Below are 24435 nucleotides of genomic sequence, written 5' to 3'. Positions count from 1 at the left end.
GTGTTCCAAAGAGATCATTTTAATTTGGTTTGCTAGACTAGCCTTCACACTAGTGTGGGTGAATGGAGCAATTAGAATTTTATTTTTTTTTAAAGAGAGACACTGCATTTGACATCAAATACTATTTGACTACAGGGAAACAAGGAGCCTCTTCACCATTCATAATGTGTCTCTGAAATATCAATACAATATTATTTATCCTGGTAATAATAATTGTTAGCTTAATCCAGGATTAAATACCCATTTAATCTTACTTCATCAAACATTCGGAGTAAGCTGTTTTCCTCTCCAAAATGTAAAAAGAAAGAAATTAGCTAAATATAGGGAAAGATCAGAAAAGAAACTAGACTTCTGTTGTAAAATCTTTGTTAGTGAAGTCTCTCAAACATAAATGGCTATAAGACCAAAGTCTTGCAGTACCTGATAATTAGATAGTATTAGTTGAAAAGTTACTTGTTTAACAACATTTAAAAGCCACTTCAGTATAAACATAATTTAAGTAGAAAGATTTCACCAGCTAAAAATGTTGCATGCATTTACTTTATTTTCTTCTAAGAGAGAAAAAAAGAAGTAGTATTCTCACTTTGGTTAAATAATTATTCTTAGATTTCTGTGAGATATGGGGCCTTATTGCCGCAACCACCCTCATCTAAAATATGCATACGCTTTATCAGAGTAAGAAAGTATTTTTGCAGATTAGATGATCCATCAAACAGACGATGCAGAGCTGGAATGGTACAAGTTTATCATCCAAAAGTCAAATTTGTGATAGAAGGCTTCACACCTGCATCGTTTCCTTCACTGCACCCAAACTCCATTTGATGATACTGACTTACGGTCTACATCGCTACCTTTTCCTGAATTGCGTTGTCTTTCCAAAGCCATGAGATTGATTAATAATGCCCACACAGTACTTTGCTCATCCGAGCAGCAATGAGGTAACTGAAAAATGTTGCCAAGCATGGTAGAACCTGCAGAGTTTTATCCAATAATATATATAAGTACAGATATGCTATTGTAAAAAAAAGTGAATGCTGTTCTGGAGTTCCAAACATTGGGTTTTGGCTTCTGGCAGCAAATGAGAAGTCCTCAACTTCAACTGTTTATACAAAGTATTTGCGTACTTGGTGAATACATTAAGTCAATTGGAACAAAATTGTTTGCTTTTCCTTATACCATTCGTTCAGCTGCAGGTTTTTGTATGTATCGAGGGGAGATGATTTTAATGTAGGGATAGCGCTAATTATAAGCCTTTTTGGAGAATTTTTTCTGTGCTTAGTATGCATTATTTTTACAATATTGAACTTGTTATTTGGGACACAGAGCACAGTTTGCTTAGCACAAAGGTCTTGTTTCTAGTAGCATGCAGAGGAGATTTGGGCAGAGATAAAATGCAATCACTGTGAAGTCCCATCTCTCTATAATACGTCTTGGTTAACAGCAGGGAGTCACAGTAGTTGAAGTAATTAGATAAGGCTTTGTTCCTTTCACCTGATGGAGAAGCCATGGGGTGGTGAAATACAAAAGAGAATTGCTAGACCATAGGTATTGCAGTTCTCTATTTCCACTGGGGTTATTTTCTTCTGTAAAATGCGTACTGTAGAATATTGATACCTATAACAAGGAATATTTATACTTTCTTAGGTCAAAACTATGGGTACCCATTTGAATGTAAGCCTACGTCATTATTGGCAAGTATGTAAACTGCTTCAAAATGGACTTATAGTAAGAAAATATACAAAAGTATGCTGCTTTCTGTAGGCAGACTTTGCCAATTTTCAAAGCAAAAGTCAAAATTCATCATTTCCCAGTAGACTGAGGATTGATTTGTACCAAGATATTTTTGCAGCAAATCTTTGTTTACGAATTAACGAGAAGTCCATGTAAATCAAAGCAAACATTTAAAAAATAAGCCAATTATAAATCAAATAGAATTTCTCTCAACTCAAATTGTTACACTAAAAAGTAAAGGAATGGAAACAGGAAAAAAAATCAAGGGAATTGGGTGATGTTATCTTTTGTGTTGCAGCTTCATCAGTGAAAGAGGATTCTGTCTCCCAAGCTAGCTGATTTAAGTGGAGCTTCACTCACAGATATCCTGTATGTTCTGACCCAGAGGAGACAAAGTCTCTAAGTCAAGGAATTATAAAAAACTTAACAAGGTCTAAAGAGAATACAGTAATCAGTACTTGAGATGAGGAAGAAAGGCAAGAAATTATGTGCCCCACTGTCAAGCAGATAAATTGAAATAGCAGCAGCAGCAACAACAATAAAAATTAGAACTATTATTATTATATATATGGTTGTAAACTCTTAGGCTCCAAAGAAAAGCAGGAAAGCAAATAAGTGACAGCAAGGAAAGTCAAAGTCATGACGTTTCTCATATGATAATATCAGCTCTGTGCAGCTGCTTGAAAAATTTGCATGTAATATCAAGAGAAGAACATCTGCTGCTCAGTATGCAGCAGACCACCAAAGCTGCTGTGGAGAAGAGGTGGGAGGAATGGATGGATAGGAACTAGATCATGATAAGCAGAACAAGTGGTGGCATCCCACTGAATGGCATGACCTCTATTATCACTTTATAAGTCATTTACTCCCACTTCTCAACTGGGGGCTAGCGTTCATGATGATAGAGGTAACTGCCATAGGCAAGTTAACCTGCTAGTAAATTTGTTAACGTGGGATAATTTTCATTGAACGAGTGCTTTCCAGAACATGTAAAATACGTAATTTCAAAGCAACAAAATCCTTTATATGAACTTGTGAACGCATTGCCTGACACCAGCTTCCAACGGGTACACAACTAATGTCGAGAAGCAAGAAGGTAAAAGACTCTGTCAGATGCAAGTGTGGAGAAGAATGATGATACCAGAGCAAATGTAGAAGGATCCATTTGTGACTAATCACATGTAATGGGAAAGATGGGAGTTAGATGTATAAAAAGCTATTGCTTCAGGCATGTTTTTTCACTATCCTAAGGGGCTTTTTTTTTTATTTCTGTTCAGCTCAGTAAATTCTTTCACTTTTAATGGTTCACTACACTGAACAGCAAGAAATTATAGGATAGAGTTTTCAAATGAAGTTACTACCTGTACAAAGCAAAGAAAAACGTGGGCTTTCCTTTCTGAGTATCTTGGTAATTCAGAAATTCGGTATTAAGAGTATGTAAATTATTATTTACAATTTGTGTGTTTTATTTCATGTGTATAGATACACAGGCATGCACTGTTAGAAAACCTTTCTTTTTAAGAATAATGTACTACATTTATTTTTATTTCTATTACTTTAACATGCTAAGAGCACTTCTCGTCTTTCTCTAACATTCTATGCCATCCATATTAAAGGCAAAGTAGTATTTCTGATCATTTCGGGAACCCATTTAAAATGCAGCACTACTCAAAAGATGTTTTAAGATGGGCTATATTTGGTTTGAGTGGAGCACAATTATCTAATAATCTAATAATAATTTAAAAATCTGTGATACCATCTGTGCAAAAGCCCTGATAGAGGTTCTGCTTTAGCACAGTACAGCTTGCCTATAACATAATTTGGTATCTTTAGTGGGCAGATGTTTTTACTAGCTTTACTATCAGAATAATCTTTCTTTCTCCTCCATTATTATATGCACAGAGGTCCATTTCTGGGAAAAAAGTAATGAAGACAGTATTACCTTTATGAAAAGGCATTGTACTTGCTGCATGCAACAATTCTAAATAATAGATTCTGTAGAAATAGTGAACCAAAATTTCAGTATAACTTGGAGAATTTTGTCAGGTACAACATTATGAAATGCCCAACATGGTTATTAGTCATAGAGGGATCTAAGACTTTTGCTTATTTAATCAGTAAACAGAAATATTTAGAAAAAGATTGTTGTAATTTTGTGAGTCACTTCCACTGAGCTATTTTTTGCAGAAATTATTTTGTGATTTTGAACAACGAACAAAACTGTTGAAAGCCTGTTATCTCTTCTGCCACACACCTATGAGCCCGTGAGTGCGAGCCTGTGTGAAGTTAGGGTGCTAGCTGCCACGTAAACCTAGAGATATAGATCATATAGTGATTCAGCTTATTGTAGAAATAACAGCTACGTAATACCGTGGATTTATAGAAATACATTCACCATTCTAGTTAAACCTAAATAAAACTCTGATCTGAAAACTGCAATTCACTTTGCCTGCAGGGATTGAGGAATAAATGGTAACATGAACAGAAAGGGTGGAATGAGATCCTGAGGATGCTGCCTTATGCAGCTCTACCACCTGCACATTCACAGACAATTTTTGCTTGGCCGGCTGGGGGACTTTTGTTCGGAAAACTCCTGTCGAATACTTCTTTTCTTCGTATTCTCTTAGTTTGTCAGCATGCTATAGGAGAACTTGAAAGATGGGTGGATTTCCAAGTTGGCATGGCCTGATGAGTGAGTTGGGAGGAAGGTAAGCAGAGAGGGAAAAGAAGAGAAGGGAAAAAATAACTGTGTTAAGGCAGACATTTTCATCTTCCTCTGTGCGTTGTACATAGAATTAAGAGGTTAGTGGGGTTTTCTCCCCCTTCTGTCCTCCCTTCTGTGGAAAAAAGACAGGAGATGACTCTTGGTTATCTCTCTGGACCTAGGCAGCAAGGAAGACTCAGAAGAGTAATGCGACTTACACATGTTTATATAAAAAACACTTTGGAAAAGGGTTTATATATGAAACACTTCTCAAAGGTGTGTCATGTAAGAGACTTTCTGATAGGCAACTTCTCATTAGTATTTGCCTCTTGTGAGTCATAATTCATTTTGTCACAGACTGTAGTGGCCATACTTTGCTTTTATTAAAATGATAGCTTTGTTGACTATTCAGTGTTGGGAGTTATTTCATACAAGGGTCACTTTGTGTCTCCTTTGTCACCGTGACCTTCAGATTATGTCTTTACTTTCCACTTCAGGCTAACATCCTGCTTTCGTTTACTTGATGGCTCCGTGGTTCAGTAGCACTTAGAGAGATGTTGACAGCAAATGGAAGAGTCTGAAAATGCTTGTTTAGAATAATACTGTCTGTGCATGCTGTATACCAAATTTATTTTCTTTCTCTTTTCAAAATAAAGACAATTACTTTAAATGGTAGCTTTTGCTTTTGTTTTAGTTCTTCAACAATTATTTTTTTTTTCTCCCCCGCCCCGGGTTTCATCTCTTAGGCTATACTGAGGTCAGTCAGTCATCTTCCTACCAGAAGTTAGTATATCCAGCTTTGGGAAGGAAACTGTAGTATCTTCCAAAGATGCTGTAAATATTATGTACTCTGCTTACTGCTACTGGCATGAGAGCACAGCCGGGGAAGTGACTGCTGTGAGGTTATCTCTGTGTCTTGACAGTCCCTGGCTGCTGTTTTGTCCTGTAGGAGCTATTTCTTCTCATCTGTGCTGAAGCAGCCTCTGCTGTAGGATTGACAAATAAATACTCTAGGACTCAGGGAAGTAAATTTAGCTTGCAGATGGGATGTTGACTCATGAAAATGTTCTCGCATACAGATTCAGAGGATAATGGGGGCATGGAAATACACCTACATGGACTGCAGAGTTTAACAGAAACATAGAAACTTGCTTGAACTGACTGCAGTGCTGCATGTTTACTTGAATGAAGTAAAAGTAACACGTTGATTAGTTTTTCAGTATTTCTCTTATTGCTTAAGACATACGTTTTACTGTTCTTCGTTCTGAAATGCATGCATCCCAGAATGTCATGATTTTTCTTTTTAATTGAATTAAAAGTATTTGTGATGTGATGTCCCCTGAGAGATATGACACAACACAGAACATCTTTTATACCTTTGGGAAGATTTGATTACTTTCCCTCAGTTTCATTTGATGACAGTCTGGGCTGTTCTGGTCAGAATAACTATGCGTTTAACCTTTGCACTACCCACAGGAAAGCACTCTAGTATTAAAGAAATCTAATTCTGGTGCTCCTTGCTGTCCTGTTTGATTGTGACTCTTCTTTTCTTGATAGCCTTGGAACACACTGCCATCTCTTCTTGCATTTCTTAACTGTGTTTCAACCCATTTCAGTCAGGGATCAAAGCAGGGCACTTAAGTGAATTTACTTTGTTAAAAGTTTTTAATGACCTTCATGTAGCTAATGCAAGCGAGTTTCTTGTGGTCTGGCATTATTTGATCTGTCACTAGTGTTCAACATATTGGATCAGGCACAGAAACTACTCTTATAGTATCTAGTACCTTGGCTGTCATCAGTACTTGATGTCCAGGGCAGTGCGCTCCCTTCTGTTGCGTCACGTCTTTCTGAACGCGCGTTTCAGGTGATTGACTTGGGTACGGGGGGACAGCTGGATGTCACGTTTGTTCTTTCAGTGTGTGTTGTCATTTTAGGACTGCTTCTTTTTACCAGCCATTTCATGCATTGCTTCAGTTCTATGGCTTATGTTATCGCTTATATACAGATGACATACAGATCCATAATTCCTGTTGGTGTTCTCAGATTTTGCTTTTGTATTTCTCTGCCTGCATCATCTCCGTAACTGGATGTGTACTAATCTCTTATGACAAACAAAGAAGTCAAAAAGGATTCTTTTTAATCCTGTTGTTTAGCGTTTTTGCTCATAAGTACTTCATGTCTCAAATATTGCTTCTCTTTCCCTATTTCTACAGTACTGTATGAGAGTTTTCAAATGTTCATTATAACTTATTGTGTAATCAATACTTTGCAGATTTTTTTCACAGGTTGTATGTTTTTTCTATATGCAGATCTTCAAGTCTTTGTTTTTTTTTTTTTTTACTGCTTATACTGCAAATCAAAAAAATCCCTGAAACAACTGGTCCCTGGTCTCTGCAAGTCAGGCAGAGAAAGAGTTTTATTATAAGACTACCACTTCTCAGTCCAGTGACCTAAATTTTAGATTACAGCAAATACGAAAGCCACTGCCTGCTTTTCTCCGTGTGCAATCACACTTATATAATTTGACTTCTTTTTGTAGACTTGCCCAGGATATCAATTCTGTTTATAAATTGTGTCTACTCTCTTTCTTTCCTAAACTGTAGCAGCCATAAATATAGTAAAAACTGGTTTTGAACACGCTTTTTCTCTGGTATCTTCTATATTAGATTTTGCTAACTTTTAATAGCATCACTTGTCAACTTTTAATGTACTTTCAGTTTTGATTTAAACTTGATCGTCAGTTAATTTTTGCAGAATATCTACCCTTTTGTTACATGCTATTTGTCATTTAATTTTTGGCTTGGTACATGTTCTTTTTATTGGATGTACGCTTTATGTTAACAATGTTTAAAGTTACTTAACAAGACATAGTCAGAGATTGATAACACTGCTATCACTATTGCTTTACGCTGTTGGCGGTAATGTGAATAGGTATTTTAATTTTCTGCTGATGCCATTCTTGTGCTCTTATTAAAATATCAATTTTAATTTATTTTCAGAATAATCTCAGTATAATAGCTATAAATACACACAATTACTACAATGGCATTAATAGTTTCCCTATCTACAATGAGCTATCCCCTCTGATGTTTTTATAACTGGTACGTAGGCATGCAGTAACATAGTGGCTGATTTTGTGCTAGAATTATGGTGAAGGCAGCATCAGTGTGATGCTTGCATTGAGCTGGAGAGCCAGCTTCAGGAGGAGAGGGGTAAATCCAGCAGGGAAAGCAAGGAAATGGTTAAAAATTAGGCATACGTTGGGGGAATTTCCGTGCACTCACAAGTCAGATGTACACTTACAGTTCAGGCTAAAAATCGGAAAGTCTGTGGAACAGACAGCATGCAATGTGGGGAGCAAGCAAGATACGGAGCTACCAGGAGGAAGAGGTTTATTGCTACACGGGGTAAGCAGCAATATAATTCACGAGGGACTGGACTTTTGCAGATTGACAGTTGCAGCACGTATGCCACAAAGTTAACTTGTACCTAAGCTTTTGTGACGGCTTGAAAAGTAAATAGTTCAGCTGATGAGTAAATGGACTGAAGGTACATAAGGGTAACCTTGTTTGCACACACCGACAGCAAAAAAATCATAGGTTTCTAATGGTGAAGATCTGTGAACTTGTTAGAACTCATTGGCTTGATCCATGTTCTTCTCTGTGACTACTGGGTGTGGTACAGCTGTGTTGCTTGGGGTGGGATGTGCTGTCTGGAGGCTTCAGTAGAAGCAGTGTGGAAGCACCAGCTGGCAGAGGAGGTGTTTGGCAGATAAAGATATGTTTAGTTTTGTTGTATACAAGTTGCATAAGATAATAGACCAATGTGCTCTTGTAGAGGCTGAGACGCTGTGGAGATGTTGTTCTGATTCCTTATGTACCTGTTGTGTGTGGCCACCCCTCTCGCTCTCCTCCAAGCAATACACTGGTTTTTGCACGGGAACCATTTGGTTCCTCTGAATGAAGCTCTTGGCTTCTGGAGGTTGCATGTAATCACACATACCCAGTGGCAGGAAATGTATTGATTAACGCAAGGTTTCTGTAGTCACCAGAAATTTCAGGGAGAGGCATATTGTTTTTAAGTGGCTGGAGGACGCACTAGGGAGTTGTGGCACAGTGCCCTAGAGTTATTTTGGCAGACGTGCTTGAAGATATAAAGAAGATGCAATTGCTTTCTTCTTGGGCTTCTGAAAGAATAATAATGCCACTGTACGTTAATTTCTAACACATCACCACAAATACTGCTAGTAAATGGATGTAAAGTCATTGAAACATTAGATGCTAACAGCATGACAAGTGCTTTTAACTGTCCTCGGGGATTATGAAGGATGAGATTCCTTCATCAATCGCTGTGGCTGGTGGCCAAGGAACCGTATGCGGGAAAGTCTGGAGTAGTGAACAGGCAAAACTGGAACAGGGTTAGGTGGGTCTATTTGGAGCAGAAGACTGAAAAAAAGTAGCAAGACATAGGAGGAGGAAACTTGGGCTCAAGGAGCATGTTTCTGATCTCTCTCTAACCACCTGGAGTTTTCTAGAGATACCAGCAGGCTTCAGCTCATGATTTAGGAAGTGTCCTCTTTTGATAACAGTTTTAAGTTTTATGTCCTTAACAAAAACTTATAAACATTAACGTGCAAAAATATTAGCAAGAGGAAAACAGACATTCAAAGCATGTATTTGGAGAACTGCACTATCCACATCCTTCCAACACAGCAGATTTTTTTTTTTTTCTGCCCAAATCCATGGTGGTGTCAAGTCTTGTCTTTATTCTCTCATCTTTATTCTCATTCAGACAATTTGTCTTCTAAAAGTTCTTCTGAAGCTGATAATACTACTACGGTCAGACTAACAGGTATTTATGTGCTCTCATTTTATTTTCTTCTTTCTTAAATACAGATAAGACATTGGTTATTCTGTATTCATAAATACCAACTCACTTTGATAGATTCATTAAAGTCCTTTTCCTGTGTGCCATTTTTCTTTTTTTTTTTTTTCATATCTGTAATGACAATTTGAATTTCCCAACCCAAGGTCGTCTTCCTTTAGATGTTACAATTTCCATTTACACTTTTTAATCCTAATATCATGGTAAATAATAGTCCCTTTTTTTTTTTTTTGCTTAGTTTGTTCTGTTGTTAAGTACTAATGTCCTTAATGAACTCGGAAGCAGCATATTTAATTTGGGGACTATAACTAAATTGACTTTGGCTGAATGTCACCGAAAATCTGATTTCTTTCTTCATTTTCCATCTTTCCCTTTTATGGCTTAAGAAACTTTTGCTGTTTATTAAACCTCCCTCCAGAGTTACAGCTCAACTTTAATTCTGATAATTCTCAGTTGATCTGTACGCTTTGAGATTTCCAAAATATATGCTTGTTTTGATTCTGCTTTTGGAAATGGTTTTATATCCTTCTGCAGCTGATGCCTTTCCCTTCGTATTTTGTCCTGTTGCTTAAGCTGGAAATTCATAGTAAGTTTTTAATATTTGCCTTGAAAAACCTTTGCCTTCTGCTGTAGTGGAGGACTTGAACTCTTTAATCTCATTATCTTTTCTAACTAGTTACCCAAGTTTGTCCTTTTGAAACTTAAAAAAATTCCTTAGCCCTATGTTACTTCACCAAATCATCCTGCAGTCAACTTGCTCCATTATTAGATTTTTATCATATAACTCCATCAGATAAAATTTATTCTTGTTTTATCATATAGTATTGTAAATATGCTAAAGTCAAATTAAAGCAAAGCCTTCTCCTGCATTTGTCACTTTTTTTGTCACTGTGAACTCTCCTGTTAGCAGCATTTCCATATTAGTAGCTGTTATGAATAGCTTTGACTCTGCAGTCTTTATTGGCAAAGGTGAGGTCACCTGTAGGTGCATATTTCCAGCATTTCTCTCTCTTACATTGTTACAGAAATATCTAGTGTATTAAAATCTGAATTTTTGGATCTGAATATTTGGATATCTAACTGTAATACATAAGAATTTCTAGTGTTGATCTTTTAAACAAACAAAAATAAATATCTCGGGGAAAAAAACCCAAACAACTGGGTACAAAAACTTCATCCCTTAAGTGTATGGTAGTGAAAAAGACTTTTCAGATAGATTTATTAAACTGACATTATACCGCTAAAGGAGTACACAGGTAATAGTTCATGATCCTCAATGTCACTTACAATATTTAAAATTCTAATCAAAATTTGAATTTTGTAATTAGTGAAGTCTTGGAGAAATAGGCAATACATTACAGTAATGTTTGATACTGAGTATATTAGAAGGCATAAGGGGACAAGTAGTGTGACGGAGTACTTGCTGTTAAGAAGTGCCATGAGCTGCTGCTTTCTGTCCATGTTTTAAAAAGGCATTACCTGTTGTAGAATTGAAAAGCACTGGCACTGTTACACCTCCTATATAGGAAATACTGGCTTTTTTTCTTTTCTTAGTATGATGGTTTTAGAATATGTTATCCTTCTCTACTGAAAGACTGAAAGAAAAACCCCCGAAAACCACCCAAACCCAAAGAACAATCCTTGCATTTTACGACAAAAATACCAGTGGAAAAGGAGGATAATTTCTTGCTCAGCAATTTTGGAGCGTTCTGTAAAGAAAGGAATTAATTACTTTAATGATATTATTTCCCAACTGCAACACTTTTCATTGATGTTTTCTGATTTATCTAACATGTACATCCATTACATCTTTCTTAGTCATGACTTTTGCAGAGCAATTAAAATATTGAAGGAACCCAGGCCATCTAAGCATTTTTCAAAATTATTAGAAACACAGAGTGCTGGCTGTGGGAAGTATGATAGCACTAGTCATTTTATCATCAGTGAATGCTTACATTGTTATAAGGAAATCATAGTAGTTTTTACCTGCTCATCTCTGTAGTGTGAACCACTAAAACTTAGGAAATGCGTTTCTATTTCAGAGCAGGAAATGAAGATGCTATTTTCCACCTAGATATATCTACCTTGGTGTAAAACAAAAGCTGTGAATATTTGAATAAGCCACCATTTTAGACCTGTGAGTAGCTACAATGGACAAATGTGGTGGGCAAAGCACATGAAAAGAATTTGAAATAAGCTGTTGGGTGCCAGTTTGATGACAGGAAGGGTGTCCTGGGACACTGCTGTGCTGAAACAGTGTCATGCATGTAAGCTTTGCTCTTCCCTTATAACCTCGGAAGTCTCAACTGCAGCAACGAACTTGTACTGCCTCACTTTGAAGCAATTTCTTTGTCCCTGCAATTCATCTGCTGCTTGCTTGATTTTTTTTTTTTTGGAGAGTTAAGTGCTGTTGAGCTCACCTGGGAGAGCTACAATGACTATATCCTAAACAAGGGAACCCAGGAGTACTTCCTAGCTCTTAAGTCTTGGTGCTCATGTCAGTTGTGTCCTCAGTGCATGTAAGGATGAAATCTGAGTGTACAGCATCGGTGTTGGTAGGCAGGAGCATGGCCATGTTTTCTTTGGAAGAGAAAAGGAGCCCCAGTGCACTTAAGCGCTGCAGATGACCTCTTGTGTGGAGGGACGCTGGCTGTGGGTAACTGATGGCGGCGCAGCTGCCTGCAGGTAGGGCAGTAGATGCCCAGCCCCGGGGTTACTGATTGCAGCAAAGTGGCTGCTTGTGGCAACTCAAGAGACATGCTCTTAGGCAGGCTGTATAAAAGGCCAAAGCTGATGCCACCCTGTGTTATCTCAACAATACCTTATTGTCAAGAAAAGTAATTAACAAAAGTGCAACCAAAAAGCTAATATGTTGCAAGAAAACTGTAGTGATGACACTAGCTCTTTCTCAGGTGTCAGTAAATAATAAAAATTCATTAATAATAAAAACATGCAGATAAGCCATGAAACAGAAAATACTTTTATTAAGAAACTACAGCTCTTAAAACCCAGCAGGTTTGTGGGGAAATCTTGGCTATTTACAAACTGGATAAGAAATGCTCAAGTGGATGGTCCCTGTAGTCATCACACTGCCCGTTGCTTACTGTGTTTTCTGCTTCCTTGAAGTCTCTGAGCCCTCACCCCATACACCCACAAAGACGTTCTTGCTGCTTAACAGATCTCTGGGGCATCTTTATGGAGTTACAGCTGTCTGCTACGCAAACAACACGTGATCAAGTTTGTTCCTAAGACATTGTGGGAGCGAGGCAGAAGTTGTAAAGCTTGTACAGTTTACCAAAAGTGTACATTTTAGATCTCTCTTGGGTTTAACTAGCTCTAGGATTTTCATCTGTATTATTTGTTGCTGCTGTTTTATCTCACCCCTGAAAACCTCTTTGTCTAGCCTTGCTTATTTCTGCGAGCACCAGTTCCATCTACTGTCATGGACTTCTCCTGTACTACATATATTCAGAAAAGGACACATTAAAAAATGAGTGTACTCACATGAGGGAGGGGAGAAAGAAGGGCGATGTGGCAGAGTCCTCCTCAGCAATACAGGAACAGATGAGAAAAAAATCGTTTCAGCTGCAGGGGAACATGTCATTGCTGGCTGGGGTGAGCAGGAGTATTGAAAGACTGGAGTATGGACTTCTTATAAGGCCCTGTTAAGGCAGGACAAATGCCAAGCCTATCTGAAGGGACAAGACTAAAAATAGTGAAAAATCACAGAAAAGGGATTTGATATGCAAGCAGGGCGGCCAAGAGCAGTAGCTTTTTGAGCAATGAGTCTTTCATTCAGTCACCATATTAAAGAAAAAAAAACTTGTGGGAGGAGAGCGAGAAGTATACCATCATGGTATCTTATTTTTAAGCCATGTAGTCCTTTACTATCCACTACCTTCTCTCTCCCTCTCTTTTTAATAGTAGCTCCATCTATTTTGACATAAAAAGTCTTAAGTATTTTTCTTAACTATCTCAAAACAGAGTATTTTGAGATTTCTGGAAAGAAGTCCCATTTTTACTGCTTGAGCGATTACTGAATTTGTCCAGTGTTCACAAATATTTTCACAAAATTGACTGATACTACAGATAATGGACTATTCCTGGGGGGAAAAAAAAAAAAACTATGTTGTTAATGCTTTGCATACTTGATGCCCTATGGGCACCCAGTGTGTCATGAAAGATAAATAAAATTTAAATAGATCATTTATGCAATAAAAAAATCATATCTTGGTACCATGATGTATGGCATATATTCAACTTCAGAGGAGGGTTCATATATCATACGTATCGTATAGAGCTCTACTCGTGAATTATTTGTTTCTTTTGTAGCACGCGTGCAGTACATGATAGATTAAAGGACACAATCCAAGTTACAGTTGACATATTAAAGCACTGCTGTGCATAGAGATATTATTTATGAAAGAAATATTATACAGCCATAAGTTTTCAACAGGGCCTGGTTTCCTTCTCTCTTTTGAGGCAGAAGAATAGTAAATAAGGTAAAAATCTTGAGGAAAGCACTTAAGGGTTGCATTTCCAAAGCAGTATTCTCCCTGTAGTTAGGTTCTCACACTGGTGTTAAGTCTTTCTATTCAGAGCTGGTGTTCAGCTCCTCTTAAAAAGATGGTGTGAGACTTGACCTCTTTTGCAGCTCATATCCACAAGTTAGTAGGGGATCATCCTATATAGTGGTCTAAGATTTATTTGAGAGTCTGTGTATTGCCGCTGCATTTTGCTGGTAACTGAAAAGTTATCGCATGGTCGTACTGTGTTGGGATGAGCACCCAAAATAAGTTACTGATATCTCGCTACACTCAAGCCTGTATTTGCTTAAAACTTCACTGTTAGCAGGGTTTCATCTGTGGAGTCAGAAGTATAATCTCGGTGATACTGCGGTCCATGAATGTTGAATGAATTATGCCTTGAAATTAATTAGAATATACACACTAAAATTAAACCTTAGTCATGGAAGTACTGACTACTTTTCCTCTCTTCCTTTTGGAGGAGGAGGAGATATGAATATGAAAACATATTTTAAAGCTAAAGCAGATTAACTGGTTAAGAGGAACTGAGTAAACAGACAGCATCAGATGTCTGGAAGACTCCAAACAGAACTAATGACCTAGGTGACAGCATGTTTTGCCCAAGCTTTGGATGCTTTGGAAGCCTGAGTTTAAACACAAAGATGGGAGCTTTATTTGCATGCATGTTTCATTTAGTCACAAACTGTCAGGAAGGTATATGTACGCAAAGTGTTACGGAAATACCTATTCCGTCATTTATAGATGAAGTTTTCAAATTTACATACTTAATTGCAGAGACTACACAAGTGAATGCCAATGCACAAAATCAAGATTTATTAGTGCAAAAGGAAAAGAGCATAGAGAGTAACTGTGTGTATATGTATAGAATTCAGAAATACTTATTTTGATTTATTGTGATTATTCGTTTTGCAGTGTTACGTAAAAGAGGACAAAAAATTCTTATTTTGCAGATTCTTAGTGACAACTGAGTAAATAGTGGTTAATTAGTTAAAAATATTTTGTTACCTTCAAGTAGCTATTGAATACTTTGTGCGTATTTTATACGTGCAAATATTACGATATTAACTATACAACCTCCCTCCAGTAAATACAAACAAACCTTCTGTATTGAAATCCTGGCTGTATTATAGTCACGGGGAGGATTGCCACGGCTTCAGCAGGATGAGGATTTAATCCTCAGTCATACTCCTGCAAAGAAAGAATATTGTTCGTGATACTGTATATCACTATCCCATACTAAATATAATGTTAATTAAGTATGTTTTTAACACCATCTAACTGGCCTCAAAATCTGCTATTGTTGAAGTAACCATTCCTAGATAACTCAAACCCATGATAAATTCAACCCCATGGGTTTAGTGAGTCAAAAGTTGAATCCTGACTTTGCTGTAAAATAAATTGGGATGTTTTTCATTGAAACTGTAGTTAAATAATTTGAAAAATGTTTACAAATAAGATGAACTGAAACCCAAAGTAGTGTTGTGTTTCTCCTTTCTTAATAATTTTCTTTATCTTTTTATGTATTAATTTCTAGTGAAAAGGTAATCTGTATTTTTTTTTGCCTTGGGGCAGGAGATAGAAAACTGCATCTAAAATTCCCTATTTGTTTCTAAATAATACAGTACTGTATAGAAAAGTCATAAAAACAGAGACTGCAAATTGAATTCCAATAACTCTATCCTGTGAAAAACAAAACCTCCATCTAGTAAATGGGAAAGCATTATTGACAATTATATGCAAATTACCAGGCTTTTGGCAGGCTCTTCAAAACTATTATCTTATGGCAACTCTGTAAATTACATAGCTATGCCAGCAATGTAGAATTGTTCATTATACTTTATTGATACATTTATATCGTGTTATATTGGAATATTTTGCTATGGGTCTTAGGAGGCTTTCTTCTTTGCTTATTTTTGTGGCTGCATTTCTCTTGCGTTTTGTACTTACCCTCACCCTCATGAGTCGGAACGTCCTATGGAGTCACTGGGCCAGAGGGAGTCAGCTTTCATCAGTAACATCACGCTCTTCTTTACATCCTGAAGGCCACCAAACATGCAGGCAAAAATTAGGTGTCATTTTTGTTATCACAAGACTTCCTCAGAGACCTGTGCGTATCTTCTCTTTTCAAAACTTTGCTTATTCTTCATCTCAGGTCATGTATTTCTCTACATGCCCCAAATTCAGTAGTCTGCGTTTCTTCTTGAGCTGAGAACACAACATTTTCTGTTGCTGCTATGCAGAGAGTGTGTGTGCTCTCTCTCCCTATTACAGCTTATATTTAATGAACGAGGAACAGGCACCCTGTTTATGTTTATTCATAACAAGTTTAGATGTTACTTTTGAAGATAAAGAAACAAGTTTGATGATACACAATATCAGCTACACGCTCTGCACTGATAGCAAACTTTAGCAATCAAGGAAAGATAAAAAGGTTTTGGAGAATTTAATCACGTACTTCAAAGTAGGCTTAAGAACATATATTTCAGAAACTGAGATAAAATATGAATGTTTAATTTTTCTTTCTTTTTTACTGTGAGTGTTTCTGATTCTGTTGCTAATAACCTCATTGCTTCTGTCAGCCAACACCTTTTGTGGTTTTTTTTAAGAGTCCCCCCCCCCCCCAAGTAACTTTTGTTGAAGAAAGAATCTTTTAATTAGCTTTTGGTTTTCCAAAGGATGTGACTGATGCTTAATTTTACTTGGGTAGAGGACACGCATGGTTTGGGATGACTCAATAAATTTCACACAGTACTGGAAAGGAGGAAACGGATGCAAAAACAACCAGGTCGTAAGCAATGACGTGCTGAGGTTCATCTCCAGGAGAGAACCGCCTTTCTCGAGTAACCTCTGACATCATTTCTGTGTCGTGGTAAGGACAATCACATTTTAGTGTTTCTTTTTTGGCTGGTTGCGTACTGACATAAGAAAGAGGCTTCTCTAGTGTGACCTGAGGTAATTGCAAACTTGTTTGGGCGAGGTATAAAACCAAATATGAAGCACCACCTTGCCAAATATTTGCCTGTTTATCTTCTGGACATTGTTAATTGGATTCTGGTGTTAAGGACATGTACAAACAGAACTCAAAACGTGTCTCTGCCCTTTCTCATAAAATCACAGATTAATTCTTGCCCTGAATTCACAAGCAAAATATTTAATTTTACTTAGGAGCAATTTTTTGCCTGGAATTGATATACTTGCCAAAATTGTATTGGTTAGCCTCTGTCTGATGTGACACATGGTGCAGTTGGAGAAGAGCAGCTCTTTGTGTCCTTCTTCAGGTCCTTCAGCTAATCTTGAAAGTGGAAGAGTCTGAATGAAGGGCAGCTGTCACAGAAGGAAATACAATTTTTGTCAGGACTTAAATTCATCTTCTTTTTACAAGTCCTGCTGAAATGCAATTCGGTACATGTTGATGATATTCTCAAAGGCCCCTTTCTTTTTCCATACTGTATCTATAAAAGTGTCAAATTGAGGATAAGACGTGACCAGGGTCAGCATATTTCAGAATCCCTACAACTCTTTCTCCAGCACAAGGACTGGTAGTGGGGAAAGACAGAGATACCTTTTACTGGGATGGGGGATATGAAGAAGGCAAAAGTGTCCCTAGGATTGTTTGCAATCCACTGAACCAAAACCTTCATTTGCACTTGGGGAGCTTCATTGAGAAGAAACTAAGCCCTCATGTTTAGGGTGAAATTTTGAAGTGCTTGGTGTTGACCTAGCTGTACTCCTGTTAAAATCAACAGTGAAATAAAACTGACTGGACAGCCCTCACTGTAAAGCTGAGGATTTCTGAGAATGGTTTAGAAGTTACTGAAGTTAAAAAGTCCACCTAGTCTACATAATTTTCTAGGGAATGAATCTTGAGGAAATCTGTTTGATTTCCTTTGTTTAGCTTTTCTTTCTGGTGGTTCCATAAAGTGATTGTGCTAGAACAATGCAATCAAATCAAAGAAACAAGGGATTCGGTGGCAAATAGTTAGTGTAGGAAGCTGTGAGCTTGATAAGAGGCACTGAAGGCTTAAGTGAGCTTCCAAACACGATCAGTTGCCAGTTTTATGGAAGCGAGGGTGCTCATCTGCTATTTTAGCGTTTGAAATTTTGAGGCTTGCCGGAGCAGAATCTCACTGGTACTAATCAGCATATTGAATCACTTGATCAGATGCCTGCATCAGCTAAAATGAGGGGAACTTAGGAATCAAAGGAAAGGAAATTACCCCTTGTATCCTGTACTTTCTTTGGTGTTCAAAACTAACTGATTGGAAAATAAGAGGAAATATCCCACGTTTATGCTGTATACGTCTCTCTCGCTGCTTCCACGGGAGAGAGGACGAAGTCAGGCTTAGCACTATGTCCTACTAGTTACTGAGGAGCAAGATCCTTGTGAAGAGTTGAGGGCTGTGCTTTCTGGGTCACCACTGGCTGAAGATGATCAGGATTAAAGGTTTCTATTCATGGGGAGAATATGCGAAACATATGAAAATTTATTACAGTTTAATGTTACCATTTAATATCTAGCCTGTGGACAGTGTGAAATACTCATGGTAAGATATTTTCTTACATGGTAGCAGGCGTAGTTCAGATAAACATTAATATCTTGAGCGACTTCAGTAGTTGGACCATGTAAGGGATATCAGTCTAAAGGTCAGCCGTATGAACTTCAAGTACAATTTCAAAAATAGACGGCTCAGTAATTCTAACAGTGCGCCCATATATTCTCTCTGAACAGCAGGACTGCTATTTCGGCATATTAGTACTGCTAAGTGACCTCCTGCTGCGTTTTGGGTCTGTGCAACGCCAGCTTCTCAGTGTATCTGGCTTCCCTCCTAACACCTCCTCAGCATACTTTCCAAAGGAGAAAGCATACTTCCTAACAGCTAGAAGCTACCTATAAGGTGTTATGTCTTAGCCTTTCTGTCTTTCCTGTTTTTTTACATTTTTCTTTTTCTCTTATTCTTCTCCTGGCAGTAGAATGCACAGGCTCCCAAGAGAATTCCCCCTGGCTACAGTTTATTTACAGCTCATTTTAGAAACAGCAAGAGAAGAACACTTTGAATCAGAGTATGTCTGCTACCTACCTGGCTGAAAGAAGGAAGTGCATAAATCCAGATATTAAAATAAATAGAGAAAGAACCAGCTGTTTTATGGAAACTCTAGAACCTTAAAACCTTTGTTTGTTCTGTATTTTACTCTATTATCTGAACCTGTTCTCACTTGCCTAGTAAACGGCTACAAAGAGAAATGCAAACAGACAAAAGGGAACAGCAAAGAGGATTTAAAAAGTGCATACAATTATAACGGAGCGTGAAGAGTTTAGACAGAGAAAATCCTTCTCTATTTAAAATGAATTGCTGCAGATGTTGCACTATGTAACTAGTGGCTTACCTATTGCTAGCTGCAGGGTATTTTGCGTGAAGCTGGTAGGTTATGTTACTTATTTTATTCTGTTGCAATAACGTGTGGGGCATCCCTATCCTGTATTGTGTTTGATTTCCATGAGAGACCAATGGCAGTGGAAAAACAGAAAAGTGTGACTTGATAAATATGGAAAGAGCTGTTTTCTCTAGTCCCCTTCAGAGAACATGTGGTCTTTGTATCCCTTGGAATTCTGCCTGATTAGAGGAAAAAGCCAAATAATTTGACACAACAAAGCAGTGTGCAACTTCAGCTTGCTAGTGGTGCCTTCGTAGCTTGCCTGTCTTTCCAGAATGTGACAAGTGCCTGAGGAAAGGCAAACAGCTCGTATTGTGAGAGAGAAGGAAGGAGTATTAAGTGCTGTTGATTTTGGAGGGGGAGAAAAAAAAGCCTTTTCATGGCAAACGAAAATAGAAATGCAAATCAGCTCCAAATACTTAACATATCTGATAAACAATTGTATAAAAATAGAAAGTGGAGACAATAAAGGCCTTCAGACATTCTGTATTCACATTCACTGTCAGTGTAGCCTCGCTTAGCTGAGGAGCGTGCCTGTTTCCGCTGCCAGACATGAGCACGTATTCTCACTGGTCAGTTAGACCTTTCTGTGGCACGTACAAACATCGGTTCCCAAACATCTATGTTTGTAGTCACACTAATGATTAAAGTTATATCATGGCAACTGAAATCCCATGCACAGGGTAAAATACTGCTCAGCATTGCCTGAAGCACCAGAAAAAAGGTATAGCGGAGAATTAAGGAGCTGAGGGAAAAAGGGAGGAAGAACAACATAGCCTAAGCATATTGCATTGTTCAGTGGTGTCAGCCTGCACAGATCATGTTTGAGCTGATTGTGCCTGATCTACGTAATGGTTGTTTTCTGAAAGCTGTATTTCAGGTATTCCACAGTTTAGAAAAACATCTTACACTGTCACCTCCACAGATACCTACTGCAGAGAACTTTATATATAATGTCATTTATAAAGAAGCATGCCAAAAGCAAAGAATGCTGAATCCACTGGGCCTAAGGTGAATCACACCTTTTTAAGAACTCTTCTTTAAGACTTTTCAAGAAGGGATGCACTTCTCCAGCGTGAAGGATCCCTACTTCAATGTCTGTCAACCCATAGGGCAGTTACTTGAATTTTGTCAGTATTTGTTTTCTGTTGTGGCGTTTCTCTGTAACAAATGCAATTTTTTGAAAATGCAGGCACCTTCTTTTCTGCATTATGTCTATGTTCCTTATAGTACTGCTGCTGTTTCAGAATCCTCGATAAAAACAGAAGCAATGATTTGTAGTGCGATTGGAGTTTTCATTTCCAGGCAAGGACATTGCAAGTGTTATAATTTCTGCTTAACCTGTTGTGCAGACAGACGCTATAACAACACACCTGTACCTCTCCAACCAAAGTCTAAGGAAAAAAAAATTCTTAAGGAAAATCTTGAAATAAGCTTTAGCATGAGATCAGATCCTTTTAAATGTTTTTGATTTGCAAGGATATGTTATTTATGATCATAGAGTTCTCCAACCTTCTTAAAGTCCGGTCACTGAACATGACCTGATGACAATGAATTCCCCAGTTGTGTTGCAGATGCAAAATAAAAATCATTGTCAAGATCTCAGACCAGCCTTCTAATTCATTGTCATTAGGTAAAATAGAGTGATTTCTCTTGAGAAAATATAATACAAACTCTCCTTAGCTCAGTAGGATATCTACAGGATTATTCCCTATGTGGGAAAAATATCTAGTAAGTGCTAACCTTATTGTTTCTTCCCTTTAATAAAGTGTGTTTTATACCTCATACTTTTAGGGCTTAATGCTTTCATCAATCAGCAAATCAAGTAATGGCATTAAACATTAATAAGATGGATAGAAACAGATGATTGTTTTTTTTTTTTTTTCTTTCAAACACCAGAACTCTGGTACAGAAATGCTTTGGCTACTGTTAGTTCCACTTCCCTGTTGCAGACTTAAGAGAAGAAGTAATATATATTATAACAACATCTTCAGAGATCAAGTAATATATGAATATACTTACTCTTCTTTCTCCATCAGCTTGCTGGTTTGTTCCCCTAGCCAACCTGAACAAGGTGTTCAAGGCTGCATTCAAGGAGCTACGCTCTGTTGTGTCCAGTGGCTACCTAGTGTTTGCGAAAGTTCTTGGTATCTTGCCTCTTAGTTTACACAGTGGAGCTATGGTATTTCTACAGAAATGGCAGCTCTCTGTATCTGAGGGAAAACGAACCAAAAAAAAATCATGAAGAATTAGTGTTATAGTCGGGCATTAGACTCAAAGGCGATAAGTCAATGTTCTGGTTTTTCTTGTCAAGTTTAAGCCTTGAAATTTTGGTGAAAAATCAAAATCTATTTCCTTTTCTTTGAACACAGGTGCAGTAGTCCTGAAGTGCTTTATCACACCTGGAAGCTGTTGTGAAACGCTCCATCCATGCTCATTGCTCCCTCTAGCCTCTCTGTGCAAACTACTGCCTTGAATTCCCATCTAGTTTCCCTAACGCCTCCCACAGCGCACTAATTTTCTTCTTATTGAAAGGTACTACATGATGGGATATCCTGATATTCTCATTTTTTATTGTGTCAAACAATAGCTTTATGAAAATCCTCATTTTCAGGGGATGTGACATGGTTTGAGAGGGTTTTTTACTCTGAGAAACCTCATTCTTCCCCTTTTTCTTGTGACAGCCTATTTATCTCACCTTAGCTAAATCATCTATATAGATAATAATTCATATTGCTGTTGCCAGTAGGGTGGTTTTTTATGTTTCACGAGTGTAGGTGAGAAATAAGTAAATCTATATTCTTCCCAGCTGAAATTATCATTTATTACAGTCTGTTGTATTGTATTTCATTCTCTATACAGTCAAGAATATAAAGCAGCACTTTTTCTCCAAAACTTTTTGTATTATTTTTAGACAGTTTTCCTTCTCACATTTTATACCTTTTTTCCTCTCAATCTAATTCTAATGTGCCTTGCATATGAACTGCCTCAATTATAACAAATCTCCAGTAAATAGCCAACTGATGAGCTCACTTGATGCTTTTAATTAAGAAGGATGAGTCACCTCCAAGAATGTCTCTTTGTCAGTCCATAGGAAGAGTGCTACAGACTTCTGGAAATCTTCATAGCAAAGGCGGAGATGTATGACAGGTAGCTGCTGGTTTGGGATGTCTGCAGAGAAAATATGCTTCAGATAGCTACGGTGCATTTGCATACAAACTCCTCAGTTGAAAGGGCAAAAGTCACATATTTCATTGCAGAATGAAAATAGTAGCTTTTCCCAAAATTATCAATTTTATCAATTTTTATCAATTTCTGTTGGTTATTGAACTTTAAAACACACCTTGCAGATGAAATCTGCATACTTTTTTTGCATACGTAAAAACCAGATCTCTCATTACCTTCTCATGGTAGGTGGTACCTTCTAGGAATCAATCTACAGATGAGAATCTCAGTGTACCTAGGAATAGCCCTTGAATTCTAGTGAAGGACATTTGAGTTGACTAAAGAAGCCTATAAGTTGTCAGTTAAGTTACCGCTATGACCTAAGTGTTTGTCTCATCCTAGTATTAATTTAGAGCTATACACAAAAAAAATTTACTAAAAAATTGCCATTTTATATGCTAGTCAAGGTTGTTTTTCAGCATGCCAACCTGTACTCTCCATGGACGTGTCTTCAGAGGAGATGGTTGTTTGTCCTTAATTCAGCAACTCGTAACTCCCTCTCATGGCATATTCTTTTCCATTTATTTGTAATGCCTACGTGAGAAGTATCCGAGACGGGTAGAAAACCTAGGGCACTATTTACTAATGGCTTGGTATTGTTTTGCAAATTGTTCCATCTTAATAGTAGTAATTCAAACATTTACTAAAAATTGCACTTTCTATTTTGCAAGTTGGAAGCTAAGGAACAGCAAGGCTTTCCGGGCAAACGTATAGCTTGTGCATGTTTTATGTGAGGGGATGAGCTCCATTTTTAATAGCACAGTCTGTCACGCCTTGGTAATGAATCCAAGTAAAAGCCATACACCAGGAGTATACCAAGAATAAAACAAAATTTCAGACTGCTGGGTTTTTTGGGTTGGTTTTTTCCCCCTTTTTCTCTCTCGTCTAGCTAGCTAAGGGATTACACAGGCTTCTGTAAATGTCAGAAGTTTATGTCATAGTGTTTAGCACTCTGTAAAGCCTTGCACAGCTTCTCTGTTCACATGGTACTCATTATCCAAAATCAGTTAGAAGTTTCCTACATGAAGTAGCAGCAGTTCTCCCAGGTAGAAATAAATACATTTATGCCACTTCAGATGTTCATCACGGCTGTGGTTTTGGTTTGGGTTTTTGTTGTCGTTGGTTTTCTTTGTTTGTTTGTTTTCATTATTTAGACATTATTTTGCTCCTATTAGTTCTGATAGCAGCTTTTCCAGTTGAAGTAATGTGGCTTGTAAAGTTAAAATCAATTGCGGTAGAGTATCCCTTATGGATATCCTGGAGGAGATAGCCTGTACATGCACCGCAGGTCTCATTTCAAACTTGAAGGCTGTAATCTGATTTCAATACATGTAGCCATTAAGAATTAACACAAGATATAAAAATCTCGCTGATTGTGTTTGTAAAATGTCAGTCAAGTAGTAGCTGATGACTAGAGTTGTGTTAGCACAGTAAACTCAGGGTACAATGAGATACATTTCAGGGACATTTATTTTGGAAATCTTGGGGAAAAAACAGAAAATCTGTATGACCTTGGAGATGCCAGTTTTTTGATGAACGTTAGGAGTGAGAGAGACATAGGTCCTCCTTATATATGTGTGTGTGTATATATATATATGCATATGTGTGTATTTTTCACTTGAAGTTTCTGCTTCGTTAAAGCTACCTGTACAATCTGCACTAAAGAAAAGATGAATCTGAGTTCTTATGAGTGGCTTTTCTGTAATCATGATGGCCCAAATCAATTTAAGCCTTCATGTGCCAGGATCAGCGTGGCACCCGTGCCCAGAGTGTTCTGTATGAGGCATTGCAAGGAACATTGGTGTCACTATGCGAGGTATAAGAGGGGGCTCTGGAGTGAGTGGTGCGAGTTAGACCAGGGAAAAGAGCGCATGGGTGAGGCATTTTGCCTATGTGGGAGGACCGGGGAAA

Source organism: Nipponia nippon, unplaced genomic scaffold (assembly GCF_047370975.1).
Source record: "Nipponia nippon isolate SJK-2023a ecotype South Korea unplaced genomic scaffold, ASM4737097v1 scaffold_6, whole genome shotgun sequence".
NCBI classification, from domain to species: domain Eukaryota; kingdom Metazoa; phylum Chordata; class Aves; order Pelecaniformes; family Threskiornithidae; genus Nipponia; species Nipponia nippon.
This window is presented reverse-complemented; position numbering follows the sequence as displayed.